The following is a 21,592-nucleotide window of genomic DNA, read 5'->3' as shown; positions in this document are numbered from 1 at the left end:
TTAACTCGCTTGAATTACACACAAAATTTCTATTAAACAAGGTAATAATTGACCAGGAAAAAATGAATTCACAAGAAGAAGGGTAATAATATCCCGAGCAAATAGTGCCATCTTGCTGAACTCTATAGAATTACACTATACATTTCTCCTAAGAAGGGAGATAATTGACCAGGAAGAAATGTATTCTCACGAAAGAAGGTAATAATTTCCCGCGCAAAATGTACCCTTTAGCTAAACTCGCTTGAACTACACCGAAAATTTCTCCTAAGAAGGGTAATAATTGACCAGGTATAAATGACTTCTCACGAAAGAGGGTAATAATATCCTGGGCAATTGTACCCTATAATTAAACTCGCTTGAACTACACAGTAAATTTCTCCTAAAGGGGGTAATAATTGACCAGAAAAAATGACTTCACAGAAAAAAGTTTAATAATATCCCGGGCAAATAGTACTCTGTAGCTAAAGTCACCTGAAATACACAGTAAATTTCTCCCAAAGAGTGTATTAATTGATCAGGAAAAAATGACTTCTCACGAACGAGGGTAATAATATCACGGTCAAATAGTACTTTCTTGCTAAACTTTAAAAAATTACACTACACATTTCTCCTAAGAAGCGTAATAATTGACCAGGAAAAAATGATTTCTCACTTAAGATGGTAAAAATATCCCGCTTAAATTATACCCTATAATTAAACTCGGTTGTACTACAAAGTAAATTTCTCCAATATGGGGTTAATAATTGACCAGAAAAAAAGACTTCACAGAAAAAAGTTTAAAATCTCCATGGCAAATAGTACCCTATACCTAAAGTCGCCTGTAATACACAGTAAATTTCTCCTAAAGAGGGTATTAATTGACCATTAACAATGACTTCTCACGAAAGAGGGTAACAATATCCCGGCCAAATTGTACCCTATAGCTAAACTCGCTTGAACTACACAGTGAATTTCTCCTAAAGAGAGTTATAATTGAACAGGAAAAAATGACTTCTCACGAAAGAGGGTAATAATATCCCTGTCAATTAGTACCCTCTTGCTAAACTTTATAGAATTACACTTTACATTTCTCCAATGAAGGGTAATAATTGATCAGGTAATAATTCTCACGAAAGAGGGTTATCATTTCTTAGGCAACTTGTACTCTATAGCTAAACTCGCTTGAACTACACAGTAAGTTTCTCCTAAAAGGGGTAATAATTGTCCAGGAAAAAATGACTTCACAGGAAAAAGGGTAATAATATCCCGGGCAAATTGTACCCTATAGCAAAACTCGCTTGAACTTCACATAAAACTTCTCATAATAAGGGTAATAATTGACCAGGAAAAAGTGACTTCTCACGAAACAGGGTAATAATTTCACGGGCAAATTTTACTATATGGGTAAACTCGATTTAACTACACAGTAAATTTCTCTTAAAAAGGGTAATAGTTGACAGGAAGAAATGACTTTTCACGAATGAGGGTAATAATTTCCCGTGCAAATTGTACTCTATATCTAAACTCGATTTAACTACACAGTAAATTTATCCTAAGGAGGGTAATAATTGTCCAGGAAAAAATGAGTTCTCACGAAAGAGGGTAATAATTTCCCGTCAAATTGTACCCTATAGCTAAACTCGCTTCAACTACACAGTAAATTTCTCCTAGAGAGGGCAATAATTAACCAGAAAAAAATGACTTTACAGGAAATAAGGTAATAACTTCCCGGGCAAATTATACACTATAGCTAAACTTGCTTGAACATGACAGTAAATTTCTCCTAAAGAGGGTAATAATTGACCAGGAAAAAATGACTTCACAGGAAAAATGGTAATAATATCCCGGGCAAATAGTACCCTTTTGGTAAACTCTATAGAATTACACTATACTTTTCTCCTAAGAAGGTTAATAATGGACCAGGAAAAAGGGACTTCTCACGAAATAGGGTAATAATATCCCGGTCAAATTGTACCCTATTGCTAAACTATATAGAATTACAATATACATTTCTCCCAAGAATGGTAATAATTATTACCAGGAAAAAATTACTTCTCACGAAAGAGGGTAACAATATCCCGGGCAAATTGTACCCTATAACTAAACTCGCTTGCACTACATAGTAAATTTCTCTCAAAGGTGGTAATAATTGACCAGAAAAAATGACTTCACAAGAAAAACTTTAATAATATCTCGGGCAAATAGTACCCTCCTGCTAAACTCTAAAGAATTACACTATACATTTCTCCTTAGAAAGCTAATAATTGAAGAGGAAAAGATGAATTCTCACGAAAGTCGGTAATAATTCCCCAGGCAACTAGCACAATATAGATAAACTAGCTCGAACTACACAGTAAATTTCTCCTAAGAAGGTTAATAATTGACCAGGAGAAAATGACTTCTCACTAAAGACGGTAATTTTTTGCCGGGCAAATTGTAAACTATAGCTAAACTCGCTCGAAACACACAGTAAATTTCTATTAAAGAGGGTAATAATTGACCAGGAAAAAATCACTTCTCACGAATCATATCCCGGGCAAAATGTGCGCTACAGCAAAACTCGCTTGAACTACGCAGTAAAGTTCTGCTAAAGAGGGTAATAATTGACCAGGAAATAATGACTTTACAGGTAAAAGGGTAACAATTTCCCAGGCAAGTTATACCCTATAACTAAACACGCTTGAACTTGACAGTAAATTTCTTCTAAAGAGTGTAATAATTGACCAGGAAAAAATGACTTCTCACGAAAGAGGGTAATAATTTCCCGGGCAACTTTAACCCAAAGCTAAACTCGCTTGAACTACACAGTAAATTTCTCCTAAAGAGGGAAATAATTGAAAAGGAAAAAATGACTTCACAAGAAAAAGGGAAATAATATAACGAGCAAATAGTAACCTCGTGCTAAACCCTATAGGATTACACTATACATTTATCCTAAAAACGGTATAATTGACCAGGAAAAATGACTTCTCACGAAAGAGGGTAATAATTTCCCGCGCAAAATGTACCCTATATCTAAATTCCCTTGAACTACACAGTAAATTTCTCCAATGAGGGGTAATAATTGACCAGGAAAAAATAACTTCTCACGAAAGAGGGTAATAGTATCCCGGGCACATTGTACCCTATAGCTAAAATCACTTTAACTGCACAGGAAATTTCTCTTAAAGAGGGCAATAATTCACCATGCAAAAATCACTTCACAGGACAAAAAGTAACTATATCCCGGGGAAATAGTACCCTCTTGCTAAAATATATAGAATTACACTATACATTTCTCCCAAGAAGGGTAATAATTGACCAGGAAAAAATGACTTCTCACGAAAGGGAGAAATAATATCCCGGGCAAATTGTACCCTATAACTGAAATTGCTTGCACTACACAGTAAATTTCTCCCAAAGATGGTAATAATTGACCAGAAAAAATGACTTCACAAGAAAAACTTTAATAATATCACGGGCAAATAGTACCCTCCTGCTAAAATCTATAGAATTACACTATACATTTCTCCTAAGAAAGCTAATAATTGTACATTAAAAGATGAATTCTCACGAAAGACGGTAATATATAGTATCCCGGGCACATTGTACCCTATAGCTAAACTCGCTTTAACTGCACAGGAAATTTCTCCTAAATATTACAATAATTCACCATGCAAAAATCACTTCACAGGACAAAAAGTAATTATATCCCGGGGAAATAGTAACATCGTGCTAAACCCTATAGAATTACACTATACTTTTCTCCTAAAAAGGGAAATAATTGACCAGGAAAAAATTACATCTCACGAAAAACGGTAATAATTTCCCGGGCAAATTATACCCTATAGCTAAATTTGTTTGAACCTGACAGTAAATTTTTCCTAAGGAGGGTAATAATTGACCAGGAAAAAATGACATCTCACGAAAGAGGGTAATAATATCCCGGGCAAATTGTACCCTATAGCTAAACTCACCTGAACTTGACAATAAATTTCTCCTAAGAAGGGTAATAATTGTAAAGGAAAAAATTAATTCTCACGAAAAAGGGTAATAATTTCCCGAGCATTTTGCACCCTATAGCTAAATTCGCTTGAATTTCACACAAAATTTCTATTAAAGAAGGTAATAATTGACCAGGAAAAAATGAATTCACAAGAAAAAGGGTAATAATATCCCGAGCAAATAGTACCCTCTTGCTAAACTCTATAGAGTTACACTATACATTTCTCCTAAGAAGGGAAATAATTGACCAGGAAGAAATGAATTCTCACGAAAGAGGGTAATAATTTCCCGCGCAAAACGTACCCTTTTGCTAAATTCGCTTGAACAACCCAGAAAATTTCTCCTAAGAAGGGTAATAATTGAACAGGAATATATGACTTCTCACGAAAGAGGGTAATCATATCCTGGGCAATTGTACCCTATAATTAAACTCGCTTGAACTACAAAGTAAATTTCTCCTAAAGGGGGTAATAATTGTCCAGAAAAAAATGACTTCACAGAAAAAAGTTAAATAATATCCCGGGCAAATAGTACTCTGTAGCTAAAGTCACCTGAAATACACAGTAAATTTCTCGTAAAGAAAGTAATAATTGACCCGGAAAAAATGATATCTCACGAAAGAGGGTAACAATATCTCGTGCAAATTGTACCCAATAGCTAAACTCGCTAGATCTACACAGTAAATTTCTCCCAAAGAGGGTAGTAATTGACCAGGAAAAAATGACTTTTCACGAAAGAGGGTAATAATATCCCGGGAAAATAGTACTCTATAACTAAACTCGCTTTAACTACATAGTAAAACTCTCCTAAAAAGGGTGGTAATTGATCAGGAAAAATAGACTTCTCACAAAAGTGGGTAATAATTCCCCGGGCAACTAGTACCCTATAGATAAACTCGCTCGAACTACACAGTAAATTTCTCCTAAGTGAGAAGTTATTTTTTCCTGGTCAATTATTACCCCTCCTATGAGAAATCTACTGTGTAGTTCAAGGGAATTTAGATATAGGGTACAAATTGCCCGGGAAATTATTACCCTCTTTCGTGAGAAGTCATTTTTTCCTTGTCAATTATACCATTTTTAGGAGAAATGTATATTGTAATTCTATATAGTTTAGCAAGAGGTTAAAATTTGACCGGGATATTATTACCCTCTTTCGTGAGAAGTCCCTTTTTCCTGGTCAATTATTACCCTTCTTAGGAGAAAGGTATAGTGTAATTCTATAGATTTTAGCAAAAGGTACTATTTGCCCGGGATATTATTACCATTTTTCCTGTGAAGTCCTTTTTTCCTTGTCAATTATTACCCTCTTTAAAAGAAATTTACTGTGTAGTTAAAGCGAGTTTAGATATAGGGTACAAATTGCCCGGGAAATTATTACCCTATTTCGTGAAAAGTCATTTTTTCCTGTTCAATTATTACCCTTCTTGGAATTTTATTGTCAAGTTCAAGTGAGTTTAGCTATAGGGTACAATTTGCCCGGGAAAAAATTACCGTCTTTAGTGAGAAGTCATTTATTGCCTTCTTAGGAGAAATTTACTGTGTAGTTCGAGCGAGTTTATCTATATTGTGCTAGTTGCCCGGGGAATTATTACCGACGTTCGTGAGAATTCATCTTTTCCTGTTCAATTATTAGCTTTCTAAGGAGAAATGTATAGTGTAATTCTTTAGAGTTTAGCAGGAGGGTACTATTTGCCCGAGATATTATTAAAGTTTTTCTTGTGAAGTCATTTTTTCTGGTCAATTATTACCACCTTTGGGAGACATTTACTATGTAGTGCAAGCGAGTTTAGTTATAGGGTACAATTTGCCCGGGATATTGTTACCCTCTTTCGTGAAAAGTCATTTTTCCTGGTCAATTATTACCATTCTTGGGAGAAATGTATATTTTAATTCTATATAGTTTAGCAAGAGGGTACAATTTCACCGGGATATTATTACCCTCTTTCGTGAGAAGTCCTTTTTTCCTGGTCAATTATTACCCTTCTTAGGAGAAATGTATAGTTTAATTCTATAGATTTTAGCAAAAGGTACTATTTGCCCGGGATATTATTACCATTTTTCCAGTGAAGTCCTTTTTTCCTGGTCAATTATTACCCTCTTTAAAAGAAATTTACTGTGTATTTCGATCAAGTTTTGCTATAGGGTAGTATTTGCCCGGCAAAAAATTACCGTCTTTAGTGAGAAGTCATTTTCTCCTGGTCAATTATTAACATTCTTAGGAGAAATTTACTGTGTATCTCGAGCGAGTTTAGCTATAGGGTACAATTTGCCCGGCAAATTATTACCGTCTTTAGTGAGAAGTCATTTCTCCTGTTCAATTATTACCCTTCTTAGGAGAAATTTCCTGTGTAGTTCGAGCGACTTTATCTATAGGGTACTAGTTGCCCGGGGAATTATTACCCACTTTTGTGAGAAGTCATTTTTTTCTGATCAATTACCACCCTTTTTAGGAGAAATTTACTATGCAGTTAAAGCGAGTTTAGCTATAGAGTACTATTTTCCCGGGATATTATTACCCTCTTTCGTGAAAAGTCATTTTTTCCTGGTCAATTATTGCCCTCTTTAGGAGAAATTTAGTGTCATGTTCAAGCAAGTTTAGCTATAGTGTATAATTTGCCCGGGAAGTTATTACCTTATTTCCTCTAAAGTCATTTTTTTCTGCTTAATTATTGCCCTCTTTAGGAGAAATTTACTGTGTAGTTGAAGCGAGTTTAGCTATAGGGTACAATTTGACGGGAAATTATTACCCTCTTTCGTGAGAAGTCATTTCTACCTGGACAATTATTACCCTCCTTAGGATAAATTTACTGTGTAGTTAAATCGAGTTTAGATATAGAGTACAATTTGCACGGGAAATTATTACCCTCATTCGTGAAAAGTCATTTTTTCCTGTTAACTATTACCCTCTTTAAGAGAAATTTACTGTGTAGTTAAATCGAGTTTAGCCATATAGTAAAATTTGCCCGGGAAAATATTACCCTGTTTCGTGAGAAGTAATTTTTTCCTGGTCAATTGTTACCCTTTTTATGAGAAGTTTTATGTGAAGTACAAGCGAGTTTTGCTATAGGGTACAATCTGCCCGGGATAATATTACTCTTTTTCCTGTGAAGTCATTTTTTCCTTTACAATTATTACCCCTTTTAGGAGAAACTTACTGTGTAGTTCAAGCGAGTTTAGCTATAGAGTACAAGTTGCCCAAGAAATGATTAAAATCTTTCGTGAAAATTCATTTTTTCCTGATCAATTATTACCCTTCATTGGAGAAATGTATACTGTAATTCTATAAAGTTTAGCAAGAGGGTACTAATTGACAGGGATATTATTACCCTCCTTCGTGAGAAGTAATTTTTTCCTGTTCAATTATAACCCTCTTTAGGAGAAATTCACTGTGTAGTTCAAGCGAGTTTAACTATAGGGTACAACTTGCCCGGGATATTGTTACCCTCTATCGTGAGATGTCATTTTTTCCTGGTCAATTATTACTTTCTTTACGAGAAATTTGCTCTGTAGTTCAAGCTAGTTTAGGTACAGGGTACAATTTCACCGGAAAATTATTACCCTTTTTCGTGAGAAGTCATTTTTCCTGGTCAATTAATACCCTTTTTAGGAGAAATTTACTGTGTATTACAGGCGACTTTAGGTATAGGGTAGTATTTGCCATGGAGATTTTAAACTTTTTTCTGTGAAGTTTTCTTTCTGGTCAATTATTAACCTCATTTAGGAGAAATTTACAATGTAGTTCAAGCGAGTTTAATTATAGGGTACAATTTGAGCGGGATATTTTTACCATCTTAAGTGAGAAGTCATTTTTTCCTGGTCAATTATTACCCTTCTTAGGAGAAATGTGTAGTGTAATTTTTTAAAGTTTAGAAAGAAAGTACTATTTGACCGGGATATTATTACCCTCCTTCGTGAGAAGTCATTTTTTCCTGATCAACTAATACACTCTTTGGGAGAAATTTACTGTGTATTTCAGATGACTTTAGCTACAGAGTACTATTTGCCCGGGATATTATTAAACTTTTTTCTGTGAAGTCATTTTTTTCTGGTCAATTATTACCCCTTTTAGGAGAAATTTACTGTGTAGTTCAAGCGAGTTTAATTATAGGGTATAATTGCCCAGGATATTATTACCCTCTTTCGTGAGAAGTCATTTATACCTGGTCAATTATTAAACTTCTTAGGAGAAATTTTCGGTGTAGTTCAAGCGAGTTTAGCTAAAGGGTACATTTTGCGCGGAAAATTATTACCCTATTTCGTGAGAATACATTTATTCCTGGTCAATTATCTCCCTCCTTAGGAGAAATGTATAGTGTAATTCTATAGCGTTCAGCAAGAGGGTACTGTTTGCTCGGGATATTATTACCCTTTTTCTTGTGAATTCATTTTTTCCTGGTCAATTATTACCTTGCTTAATAGAAATTTTGTGTGTAATTCAAGCGAATTAACTAAAGGGTGCAAATTGCTCGAGAAATTATTACCCTTTTTCGTGAGAATTCATATTTTCCTGTACAATTATTACCCTTCTTAGGAGAAAATTATTGTCAAGTTCAAGTGAGTTTAGCTATATGGTACAATTTGTCCGGGATATTATTGCAATCTTTCGTGAGATGTCATTTTCTCCTGGTCAGTTATTACCCTCTTTAGGAGAAATTTACTGTCAGGTTCAAGCAAATTTAGCTATAGGGAATAATTTGCCCGGGAAATTATTACCATGTTTCGTGAACAGTAATTTTTTCCTGGTCAATTACTACCCTCTTTAGGAGAAATTTAATGTGTAGTTCAAGCGAGTTTAGCTATAGCGTACATTTGGCTGGGATATTATTTTCCTTTTTCGTAAGAAGTCATTTTTTTCCGTTCAATTATTACACTTCTTAGGAGAAATTTATTGTCAAGTTGAAGCGAGTTTAGGTATAGGGTATAACTTGCCCGGGAAATTGTTACACTTTTTCTTGTAAAGTCATTATTTCCTGGTCAATTATTACCCTCTTTAGGAGAAATTTCCTGTGCAGTTAAAGCGAGTTTAGCTATAGGGTACAATTTGCCCGGGATAATATTACCCTCCTTCGTGAGAATTCATTTTTTTCTGGTCAATTATTCGTTATTTTAGGGGAAATGTAAAGTCTAAATCTATAGAGTTTAGCATTATGGTACTATTTGCCCGGGATGTTATTAAAATTAATCCTTTAAAGTCATTTTTTTCTGGTCAATTATTACCAACTTTATTAGAAACTTACTGTGTAGTGCAAGCGAGTTTAGTTATAGGGTACAATTTGCCCAGGATATTATTACCCTCTTTCGTGAGAAGTAATTTCTTCCTGGTCAATTATTACGCTTCTTAGGAGAAATGTATAGTGTAATTCTATGGAGTGTAGCAAGAGGGTACTATTTCCCCGGGATATTATTACCCTTTTTCCTGATAAGTCATTTTTGCCTGGTGAAATATTACCCTCTTTAGGAGAAATTTACTGTGCAGTTAAAGCGAGCTTAGCTATAGTGTACTATGTGCCCGGGATATTATTACCGTCTTTATTTTCTGGTAAATTATTACCCTTTTTAGGAGAATTTTACTGTGTATTTCGAGCGAGTTTAGCTATAGGTTACAATTTACCCGGGAAATTATTACCGTCTTTAGTGAGAAGTCATTTTCTCCTGGTCAATTATTACCATTGTTAGGAGAAATTTACTGTGTAGTTCGAGCAAGTTTATCTATAGGGTTCAAGTTGCCCTGGACGTTTTTAACCCCTTTTGTGAGACGTCATTTTTTCCTGATCAATTACCACCCCTTTTTGGTGAAATTTACTTTTTAGTTCAAGCGACTTTAGTTATAGGGTATAATTTGCCCGGGATATTATTACCCTCTTTCGAGAGAAGTTATTTTTTTCTGGTCAATTAGTACCCCTCCTAGGAGAAATTTACTGTGTCGTTAAGGTAATTTAGATATAGGGTACATTTTGCTCGGGAAATTATTACCCTCTTTCGTGAGAAGTCATTTTTTTCTGTTCAATTATTACCCTTCTCAGGAGAAATGTATAGTGTAATTCTATAGGGTTTAGCAGGAGGTTACTATTTATTCGTTATATTATTACCCTTTTTCTTGTGAACTCATTTTTTCCTTGTCAATTATTACCCTCTTTTGGAGAAATTTACTGTGTAGTTGAAGCGAGTTTAGCATTGTGTTAAATTTGCCCGGGAAATTATTACCCTCTTTCGTGACAAGTAATTTTTTCCTGGTTAATGATTACCCTCTTTAAAAGAAATTTTCTGTGTAGTTAAAGCGAATTTAGATATAGGGTACAAATTGCCCGGAAAATTATTACCCTTTTTCGTGAGAAATCGTTTTTTCCTGTTCAATTATTACTTTTCTTAGGAGTAAATTATTGTGAAGTTCAAGTGAGTTTAGCTATAGGGTACAATTTGCCCGGGATATTATTACCCTCTTTCGTGAGAAGTCATTTTTTCCTGGTCAATTATTACGCTCTTTAGAAGAAATTTACTGTCAAGTTCAATCGAGTTTAGGTATAGGGTATAACTTGCCCGGGATTTTGTTACCCTTTTTTCTGTAAAGTCATTATTTCCTGGTCAATTATTACGCTTTTTGGAGAAATTTACTGTATAGTTCAAGAGGGTTTAGCTATAGCGTAAATTTTGCCCGGGATATTATTACCCTTTTTCGTTAGAAGTGATTTTTTCCTGGTCAATCTTTACCCATGTTAGGAGAAATGTATAATGTAATTCTATGGAGTTTAGCAAGAGGGTACTATTTCCCCGGGACATTATTATCCTTTTTCCTGTGAAGTCATTTTTGCCTGGTGAATTATTACCCTGTTTAGAAGAAATTTACTGTGCAGTTAATGCGAGTTTAGCTAAAGAGTACAATTTGCTCGGGATATTATTACCGTCCTTCGTGAGAATTCATCTTTTCCTTTTCAATTATTACCCTTCTTGGGAGAAATGTATAGTGTAATTTTATATAGTTTAGCAAGAGTGTACAATTTGCCCGGGATATTATTACACTTTTTCGTGTGAAGTCATTTTTTCCTGGTCAATTATTACCCTCTTTAGGAGAAATTTACTGTGTATTTCGAGCGAGTTGAGCTATAGGGTACAATTTGCCCGGCAAATTATTACCGCCTTTAGTGAGAAGTCATTTTCTCCTGATCAATTACCACCCTTTTTAGGAGACATTTTTTGTGTAGTTGAAGCGAGTTTAGTTATAGGGTACAATTTTCCCGGGATATTATTACCCTCTTTCGTGAGAAGTCATTTTTTCCTGGTCAATTTTTACCCTTCTTAGGAGAAATGTATAGTGTAATTCTATAGAGTTTAGCTCGAGGGTACTATTTGCTCGTTATATTATTACCCTTTTTCTCCTGAATTAATTTTTCCTTGTCAATTATTACCCTCTTTAGGAGAAATTTACTGTGTAGTTCAAGCGAGTTTCGCTATAAGGTAAAATTTTCCCGGGAAATTTTTACCCTCTTTCGTGAGAAGTAATTTTTTTCCTGGTCATTTATTTCCCTCTTTAAAAGAAATTTACTGTGTAGTTCAAGCGAGTTTAGATATATTGATCAAATTGCCCTGGAAAATATTACCCTTTTTCGTGACAAGTCATTTTTTCCTTTTCAATTATTACCCTTCTTAGGAGAAATTTATTGTCAAGTTCAAGTGAGTTTAGCTATAGGGTACAATTTGCCCGGGACATTATTACCCTCTTTCGTGAGAAGTCATTTTTTCCTGGTCAATTATTTCCCTCTTTATGAGAAATTTACTGTCAAGTTCAAGCGAGTTTACGTATTGGGTATAACTTGCCCGGGAAATATTTACTCTTTTTCCTGTACCCATTATTTCCTGGTCCTTTATTTCCCTCTTTAGGAGAAATTTACTGAGTAGTTTAAGCGAGTTTAGCTATAGCGTACATTTTGCCTGGGATATTATTACCTTCTTTCGTGAGAAGTCATTTTTTCCTGGTCAATTGTATCCCTTGTTAGGAGAAGTGTATAGTGTAATTCTATGAAGTTTAGCAAGAGGGTACTATTTCCCCGGGATATTATTACCCATTTTCCTGTGAAGTCCTTTTTTCCTGGTGAATTATTACCCTCTTTAGGAGAAATTTACTGTGTAGTTCAAGCGAGTTTAGCTATAGGGTTCAAATTGCCTTGGAAACTATTACCCGCTTTTTGTGAGAAGTCTTTTTTTTCTGATCAATTATTACCTTTTTTAGGAGAAATTTACAGTGAAGTTAAAGCGAGTTAAACTATACGGTACAATTTGCCCGAGATATTATTACCCTCTTTCGTGAGAATTCGTTTTTTCTTGGTCAATTATTAGCTTTCTTAGGAGAAATGTATAGTGTAATTCTATACAGTTTAGCATTATGGTACTATTTGCCCGGGATATTATTAAAGTTTATCCTGTGAAGTCATTTTTTTCTGGTCTATTATTACCAACTTTAGGAGAAATTTACTGTGTAGTGCAAACGAGTTTAATTATAGGGTACAATTTGTCCGGGATATTATTACCCTCTTTCGTGAGAAGTCATTTTTTCCTGGTCAATTATTACCCTTCTTGGGAGAAATGTATAGTGTAATTTTATATAGTTTAGCAAGAGGGTACAATTTGCCCGGGGTATTATTACCCTCTTTCGTGAGAAGTCATTTTTTCCTGGTCATATATTACCCTTCTTAGGAGAAATGTATAGTGTAATTCTATAGAGTGTAGCAAGAGGGTACTATTTGCCCGGGATATTATTACCCTTTTTCCTGTGAAGTCATTTCTTCCTGGTCAATTATTACCCTCTTTAGGAGAAATTTACTGTGTATTTCGAGCGAGTGTAGCTATAGGGTACAATTTGCTCGGCAAATTATTACCCTCTTTAGTGAGAAGTCATTTTCTCCTGGTCAATTATTACCCTTCTTAGGAGAAATTTACTGTGTAGTTCGAGCGAGTTTATCTATAGTGTACAGGTTGCCCAGAAAATTACTACCCCCTTTTGTGAGATGTCATTTTTTCCTGATCAATTACCACCCTTTTTAGGAGAAATTTACTGTGTAGTTCAAACGAGTTTAGTTATAGGGTACAATTTGCCCGGGATATTATTACCCTCTTTCGTAAGAAGTCATTTTTTCCTGATCAATTATTATCTCTGTTAGGAGAAATTTACTGTGTAGTTCAAGGGAATTAAACTATAGGGTACATTTTCGCGGGAAATTATTACCCTCTTTCGTGAGAAGTCATTCTTTCCTGTTCAATTATTACCCTTCTTAGGAGAAATGTATAGTGTAATTCTATAGAGTTTAGCACGAGGGTACTATTTGCTCGTTATATTATTACCCTTTTTCTTGTGAAATAATTTTTTTCTTGTCAATTATTACCTTCTTTAGGAGAAATTTACTGTGTAGTTCAAGCGAGTTTAGCTATAGGGCACAATTTGCCCGGGAAATTATTATCCTCTTTCGTGAGAATTAATTTTTTCCTGGTCATTTATTAGCTTTCTTAGGAGAAATGTATAGTGTAATTCTATAGAGTTTAACTTTATAGTACTATTTGCCCGGGATATTATTAAAGTTTATCGTGTGGTGTCATATTTTTCTGGTCAATTATTACCACCTTTAAAAGAAATTTACTGTGTAGTGCAAGCGAGTTTAGGTATAGGGTACATTTTGCCCGGGATATTATTACCCTCTTTCCTGAGAAGTCATTTTTTCCTGGTCAATTATTACCCTTTTTAGGAGAAATTTATAGTGTAAGTCTATCGAGTTCAACAGGAGAGTACTATTTACCCGGGATATTATTACCCTTTTTCCTCTGAAGTCATTTTTTCCTGGTGAATTATTACCCTCATTCGGAGAAATTTAATGTGTAGTTCAAGCGAGTTTACTTATTGGGTTCAAATTGCCTTGGAAATTATTACAACCTTTTGTGAGAAGTCTTTTATTTATCAATTATTACGTTTTTTAGGAGAAATATAAAGTGAAGTTAAAGCAAGCTAAATTATAGGGTACAATTTGCCCGGGATAATATTACCCTCCTTCGGGAGAATTCATTTTTACCTCGTCAATTATTCGTTATCTTACTGGAAATATAAAGTCTAATTCTATAGAGTTTAGCAATATGGTACTATTTGCCCGGGATTATATTAAAATGTATCCTTTAAAGTCATTTTTTCTGGTCAATTTTTACCAACTTTATTAGAAACTTACTGTGTAGTGCAAGCGAGTTTAGTTATAGGGTACAATTTGAACGGGATATTTTTACCCTCTTTCGTGAGAAGTAATTTTTTCCTGGTCAATTATTACCCTTCTTAGGAGAAATGTATAGTGTAATTCTATGGAGTGTAGCAAGAGGGTACTATTTCCCCGGGATATTATTACCCTTTTTCCTGATAAGTCATTTTTGCCTGGTGAAATATTACCCTCTTTAGGAGAAATTTACTGTGCAGTTAAAGCGAGTTTAGCTATAGTGTACAATGTGCCCGGGATATTATTACCGTCTCTCGTGAGAATTCATCTTTTCCTTTTCAATTATTAGCTTTCTAAGCAGAAATGTATAGTGTAATTCTTTAGAGTTTAGCAGGAGGGTACTATTTGCCCGGGATATTATTAAAGGTTTTCTTGTGAAGTCATTTTTTCCTGGTCAATTATTACTCTTCTTAAGAGAAATGTATAGTGTAATTCTATAGAGTTTAGCAAAAGGGTACAATGTGCCCGGAATATTATTACCCTTTTTCCTGTGAAGTCAATTTTTCCTGGTCAATCATTACCCTTTTTAAAAGAAATTTACTGTGCAGTTCAAGCGAGTTTTTTTTATAGGGTACAAGTTGCCATGGAAATGATTATCCCCTTTTGCGAGAAGTCATTTTTTCCTGATCAATTACCACCCTTTTTAGAAGAAATTTAATATGTAGTTAAATCGAGTTTAGCTATAGAGTACTATTTTCCCGGGATATTATTACCCTCTCTCGAGAGAAGTTTTTTTTTCCTGGTCAACTATTACCCCTCCTAGGAGAAATTTACTGTGTAGTTCAAGGGAATTTAGATATAGGGTACATTTCGCTCGGGAAATTATTACCCTCTTTCGTGAGAAATCATTTTCTCCTGGTCAATTATTACCCTTCTTAGGAGAAATGTATAGTGTAATTCTATATGGTTTAGCACGAGGTTACTATTTATTCGTTATATTATTACCCTTTTTCTTGTGAAGTCACTTTTTCCTTGTCAATTATTAACCTCTTTAGGAGAAATTTACTGTGTAGTTCAAGCGAGTTTAGCATTGGGTTAAATTTGCCCGGGAAATTATTACCCTCTTTCGTGACAAGTAATTTTTTTCCTGGTTAATGATTTCCCTCTTTAAAAGAAATTTACTGTGTAGTTAAAGCGAGTTTAGATATAGGGTACAAATTGCCCGGAAAATTATTACCCTTTTTCGTGAGAAATCGTTTTTTCCTGTTCAATTATTACCCTTCTTAGGAGTAATTTATTGTCAAGTTCAAGTGAGTTTAGCTATAGGTTACAATTTGCCCGGGATATTATTACCCTCTTGCGTGAGAAGTCATTTTTTCCTGGTCAATTATTACGCTCTTTAGATGAAATTTACTGTCAAGGTGAAGCGAGTTTAGGTATAGCGTATAACTTGCCCGGGAAATTGTTACCCTTTTTTCTGTAAAGTCATTATTTCCTGGTCAATTATTACCCTTTTTGGAGAAATTTACAGTGTAGTTCATGCGACTTTAGCTATAGCGTACATTTTGCCCGGGATATTATTACCCTTTTTCGTTAGAAGGGATCTTTTCCTGGTCAATTATTACACATGTTAGGAGAAATGTATATTGTAATTGTTAGGAGTTTAGCAAGAGGGTACTATTTCCCCGGGATATTATTATCCTTTTTCCTGTGAAGTCATTTTTGCCTGGTGAATTATTACCATGATTAGGAGAAATTTACTGTGCAGTTAAAGCGAGTTTAGCTATAGGGTACAATTTGCTAAGGATATTATTACCGTCCTTCGTGAGAATTCATCTTTTCCTTTTCAATTATTACCTTTCTATGGAGAAATGTATAGTGTAATTCTTTAGAGTTTAGCAGGAGAGTACTATTTGCCCGGGATATTATTAAAGTTTTTCTTGTGAAGTCATTTTTTCTGGTCAATTATTACCCTTCTTAGGAAAAATGTATAGTGTAATTCTATAGAGTTTAGCGAGGAAGTACAATTTGCCCGGCAAATTATTACCGCCTTTAGTGAGAAGTCATATTCTCCAGATCAATTACCACCCTTTTTAGGAGACATTATTTGGTGTAGTTCAAGCGAGTTTAGTTATAGGGTACAATTTGCCCGGGATATTATTACCCTCTTTCGTGAGAAGTCATTTTTTACTTGTCAATTATTACCCTCTTTAGGAGAAATTTACTGTGTAGTTCAAGCGAGTTTCGCTATAAGGTACAATTTGCCCGGGAAATTATTACCCTCTTTCGTGAGAAGTATTTTTTTCCTGGTCATTTATTACCCTCTTTAAAAGAAATTTACTGTGTAGTTCAAGCGAGTTTAGATATATTGATCAAATTGCCCTGGAAAATATTACCCTTTTTCGTGACAAGTCTTTTTTTTTCTGATCAATTATTACCTTTTTTAGGAGAAATTTACAGTGAAGTTAAAGCGAGTTAAACTATAGGGTACAATTTGCCCGAGATATTATTACCCTTTTTCCTGTGAAGTTATTTTTTTCTGGTCAATTATTACCCTCTTTAGGAGAAATCTACTGTGTATTTCGAGCGAGTGTAGCTATAGGGTAAAATTTGCTCGGCAAATTATTACCGTCTTTAGTGAGAAGTCATTTTCTCCTGGCTAATTATTACCCTTCTTAGGAGAAATTTACTGTGTAGTTCGAGCGAGTTTATCTATAGCGTACAGCTTGCCCAGGAAATTAGTAATCCCTTTTGTGAGATGTCATTTTTTCCTGATCAATTACCACCCTTTTAAGGAGAAATTTACTGTGTAGTACAAGCGAGTTTTGCTATAGGGTACAATTTACCCGGGAAATTATTAACCTCTTTCGTGAGAAGTCATTTTTTCCTGGTCAATTATTACCCTCTTTAAAAGAAATTTACTGTGTAGTTCAAGCGAGTTTAGCAATAGGGTACAATTTGCCCGGGATATTATTACCCTCTTTCGTGAGAAGTCATTTTTTCCTGGTCAATTATTACCCTTCCTAGGAGAAATTTACTGTGTAGTTCAAGGGAATTTAGCTATAGGGTACATTTTGCGCGGGAAATTATTAGCCTCTTTCGTGAGGAGTCATTTTTTCCTGGTCAATTATTACCCTTCTTAGGAGAAATGTATAGTGTAATTCTATAGAGTTTGGTTCGAGGGTACTATTTGCTCGTTATATTATTACCCTTTTTCTTCTGAATTAATTTTTCCTTGTCAATTATTACACTCTTTAGGAGAAATTTACTGTGTAGTTCAAGCGAGTTTCGCTATAAGGTACAATTTGCCCGGGAATTTATTACCCTCTTTCGTGAGAAGTATTTTTTTTTCTGGTCATTTATTACCCTCTTTAAAAGAAATTTACTGTGTAGTTCAAGCGACTTTAGATATATTGATCAAATTGCCCTGGAAAATATTACCCTTTTTCGTGACAAGTCATTTTTCCCTGTTCAATTATTACCCTTCTTAGGAGAAATTTATTGTCAAGTTCAAGTGAGTTTAGCTATAGGGTACAATTTGCCCGGGACATTATTACCCTCTTTCGTGAGAAGTCATTTTTTCCTGGTCAATTATTACCCTCTTTATGAGAAATTTACTGTCAAGTTCAAGCGATTTTACGTATAGGGTATAACTTGCCCGGGAAATATTTACCCTTTTTCCTGTACCCATTATTTCCTGGTCCTTTATTTCCCTCTTTAGGAGAAATTTACTGAGTAGTTTAAGCGAGTTTAGCTATAGCGTACATTTTGCCTGGGATATTATTACCTTCTTTCGTGAGAAGTCATTTTTTCCTGGTCAATTGTATCCCTTGTTAGGAGAAGTGTATAGTGTAATTCTATGAAGTTTAGCAAGAGGGTACTATTTCCCCGGGATATTATTACCCATTTTCCTGTGAAGTCCTTTTTTCCTGGTGAATTATTACCCTCTTTAGGAGAAATTTACTGTGTAGTTCAAGCGAGTTTACTTATAGGGTAAAATTTGCCCGGGAAATTTTTACCCTCTTTAGCGAGAAGTCATTTTCCCCTGGTCAAGTTTTACTCTTCTTAGGAGAAATTTACTGTGTAGTTCAAGCGAGTTTAGCTATAGGGTTCAAATTGCCTTGGAAATTATTACCCCCTTTTTGTGAGAAGTCTTTTTTTTCTGATCAATTATTACCTTTTTTAGGAGAAATTTACAGTGAAGTTAAAGCGAGTTAAACTATACGGTACAATTTGCCCGAGATATTATTACCCTCTTTCGTGAGAATTCGTTTTTTCTTGGTCAATTATTAGCTTTCTTAGGAGAAATGTATAGTGTAATTCTATACAGTTTAGCATTATGGTACTTTTGCCCGGGATATTATTAAAGTTTATCCTGTGAAGTCATTTTTTTCTGGTCTATTATTACCAACTTTAGGAGAAATTTACTGTGTTGAGCAAACGAGTTTAGTTATAGGGTACAATTTGTCCGGGATATTATTACCCTTTTTCGTGAGAAGTCATTTTTTCCTGGTCAATTATTACCCTTCTTGGGAGAAATGTATAGTGTAATTTTATATAGTTTAGCAAGAGGGTACAATTTGCCCGGGGTATTATTACCCTCTTTCGTGAGAAGTCATTTTTTCCTGGTCATATATTACCCTTCTTAGGAGAAATGTATAGTGTAATTCTATAGAGTGTAGCAAGAGGGTACTATTTGCCCGGGATATTATTACCCTTTTTCCTGTGAAGTCATTTCTTCCTGGTCAATTATTACCCCCTTTAGGAGAAATTTACTGTGTATTTCGAGCGAGTGTAGCTATAGGGTACAATTTGCTCGGCAAATTATTACCCTCTTTAGTGAGAAGTCATTTTCTCCTGGTCAATTATTACCCTTCTTAGGAGAAATTTACTGTGTAGTTCGAGCGAGTTTATCTATAGTGTACAGGTTGCCCAGAAAATTACTACCCCCTTTTGTGAGATGTCATTTTTTCCTGATCAATTACCACCCTTTTTAGGAGAAATTTACTGTGTAGTTCAAGCGAGTTTAGTTATAGGGTGCAATTTGCCCGGGATATTATTACCCTGTGTCGTGAGAAGTCATTTTTTCCTGATCAATTATTATCTCTGTTAGGAGAAATTTACTGTGTAGTTCAAGGGAATTAAGCTATAGGGTACATTTTCGCGGGAAATTATTACCCTCTTTCGTGAGAAGTCATTTTTTCCTGGTCATATATTACCCTTCTTAGGAGAAATGTATAGTGTAATTCTATAGAGTGTAGCAAGAGGGTACTATTTGCCCGGGATATTATTACCCTTTTTCCTGTGAAGTCATTTCTTCCTGGTCAATTATTACCCCCTTTAGGAGAAATTTACTGTGTAGTTCGAGCGAGTTTATCTATAGTGTACAGGTTGCCCAGAAAATTACTACCCCCTTTTGTGAGATGTCATTTTTTCCTGATCAATTACCACCCTTTTTAGGAGAAATTTACTGTGTAGTTCAAGCGAGTTTAGTTATAGGGTGCAATTTGCCCGGGATATTATTACCCTGTGTCGTGAGAAGTCATTTTTTCCTGATCAATTATTATCTCTGTTAGGAGAAATTTACTGTGTAGTTCAAGGGAATTAAGCTATAGGGTACATTTTCGCGGCAAATTATTACCCTCTTTAGTGAGAAGTCATTTTCTCCTGGTCAATTATTACCCTTCTTAGGAGAAATTTACTGTGTAGTTCGAGCGAGTTTATCTATAGTGTACAGGTTGCCCAGAAAATTACTACCCCCTTTTGTGAGATGTCATTTTTTCCTGATCAATTACCACCCTTTTTAGGAGAAATTTACTGTGTAGTTCAAGCGAGTTTAGCTATAGGGCACAATTTGCCCGGGAAATTATTATCCTCTTTCGTGAGAATTAATTTTTTCCTGGTCATTTATTAGCTTTCTTAGGAGAAATGTATAGTGTAATTCTATAGAGTTTAACTTTAAAGTACTATTTGCCCTGGATATTATTAAAGTTTATCGTGTGGTGTCATATTTTTCTGGTCAATTATTACCACCTTTAAAAGAAATTTACTGTGTAGTGCAAGCGAGTTTAGGTATAGGGTACATTTTGCCCGGGATATTATTACCCTCTTTCCTGAGAAGTCATTTTTTCCTGGTCAATTATTACCCTTTTTAGGAGAAATTTATAGTGTAACTCTATGGAGTTCAGCAGGAGAGTACTATTTCCCCGGGATATTATTACCCTTTTTCCTCTGAAGTCATTTTTTCCTGGTGAATTATTACCCTCTTTCGGAGAAATTTAATGTGTAGTTCAAGCGAGTTTATTTATTGGGTTCAAATTGCCTTGGAAATTATTACAACCTTTTGTGAGAAGTCTTTTATTTATCAATTATTACGTTTTTTAGGAGAAATTTAAAGTGAAGTTAAAGCAAGTTAAATTATAGGGTACAATTTGCCCGGGATAATATTACCCTCCTTCGGGAGAATTCATTTTTTCCTCGTCAATTATTCGTTATCTTACTGGAAATATAAAGTCTAATTCTATAGAGTTTAGCAATATGGTACTATTTGCCCGGGATTATATTAAAATGTATCCTTTAAAGTAATTTTTTCTGGTCAATTATTACCAACTTTATTAGAAACTTACTGTGTAGTGCAAGCGAGTTTAGTTATAGGGTACAATTTGCCCGCGATGTTATTACCCTCTTTCGTGAGAAGTAATTTTTTCCTGGTCAATTATTACCCTTCTTAGGAGAAATGTATAGTGTAATTCTATGGAGTGTAGCAAGAGGGTACTATTTCCCCGGGATATTATTACCCTTTTTCCTGATAAGTCATTTTTGCCTGGTGAAATATTACCCTCTTTAGGAGAAATTTACTGTGCAGTTAAAGCGAGTTTAGCTATAGTGTACAATGTGCCCGGGATATTATTACCGTCTCTCGTGAGAATTCATCTTTTCCTTTTCAATTATTAGCTTTCTAAGCAGAAATGTATAGTGTAATTCTTTAGAGTTTAGCAGGAGGGTACTATTTGCCCGGGATATTATTAAAGGTTTTCTTGTGAAGTCATTTTTTCCTTGTCAATTATTACTCTTCTTAAGAGAAATGTATAGTGTAATTCTATAGAGTTTAGCAAAAGGGTACAATGTGCCCGGAATATTATTACCCTTTTTCCTGTGAAGTCAATTTTTCCTGGTCAATTATTACCCTTTTTAAAAGAAATTTACTGTGCAGTTCAAGCGAGTTTTTTTTATAGGGTACAAGTTGCCATGGAAATGATTATCCCCTTTTGCGAGAAGTCATTTTTTCCTGATCAATTACCACCCTTTTTAGAAGAAATTTAATATGTAGTTAAATCGAGTTTAGCTATAAAGTACTATTTTCCCGGGATATTATTACCCTCTCTCGAGAGAAGTTTTTTTTTCCTGGTCAACTATTACCCCTCCTAGGAGAAATTTACTGTGTAG

Source organism: Thermobia domestica, chromosome 4 (assembly GCF_964235325.1).
Source record: "Thermobia domestica chromosome 4, izTheDome1.hap1.1, whole genome shotgun sequence".
Classification (NCBI taxonomy): domain Eukaryota; kingdom Metazoa; phylum Arthropoda; class Insecta; order Zygentoma; family Lepismatidae; genus Thermobia; species Thermobia domestica.
This window is presented reverse-complemented; position numbering follows the sequence as displayed.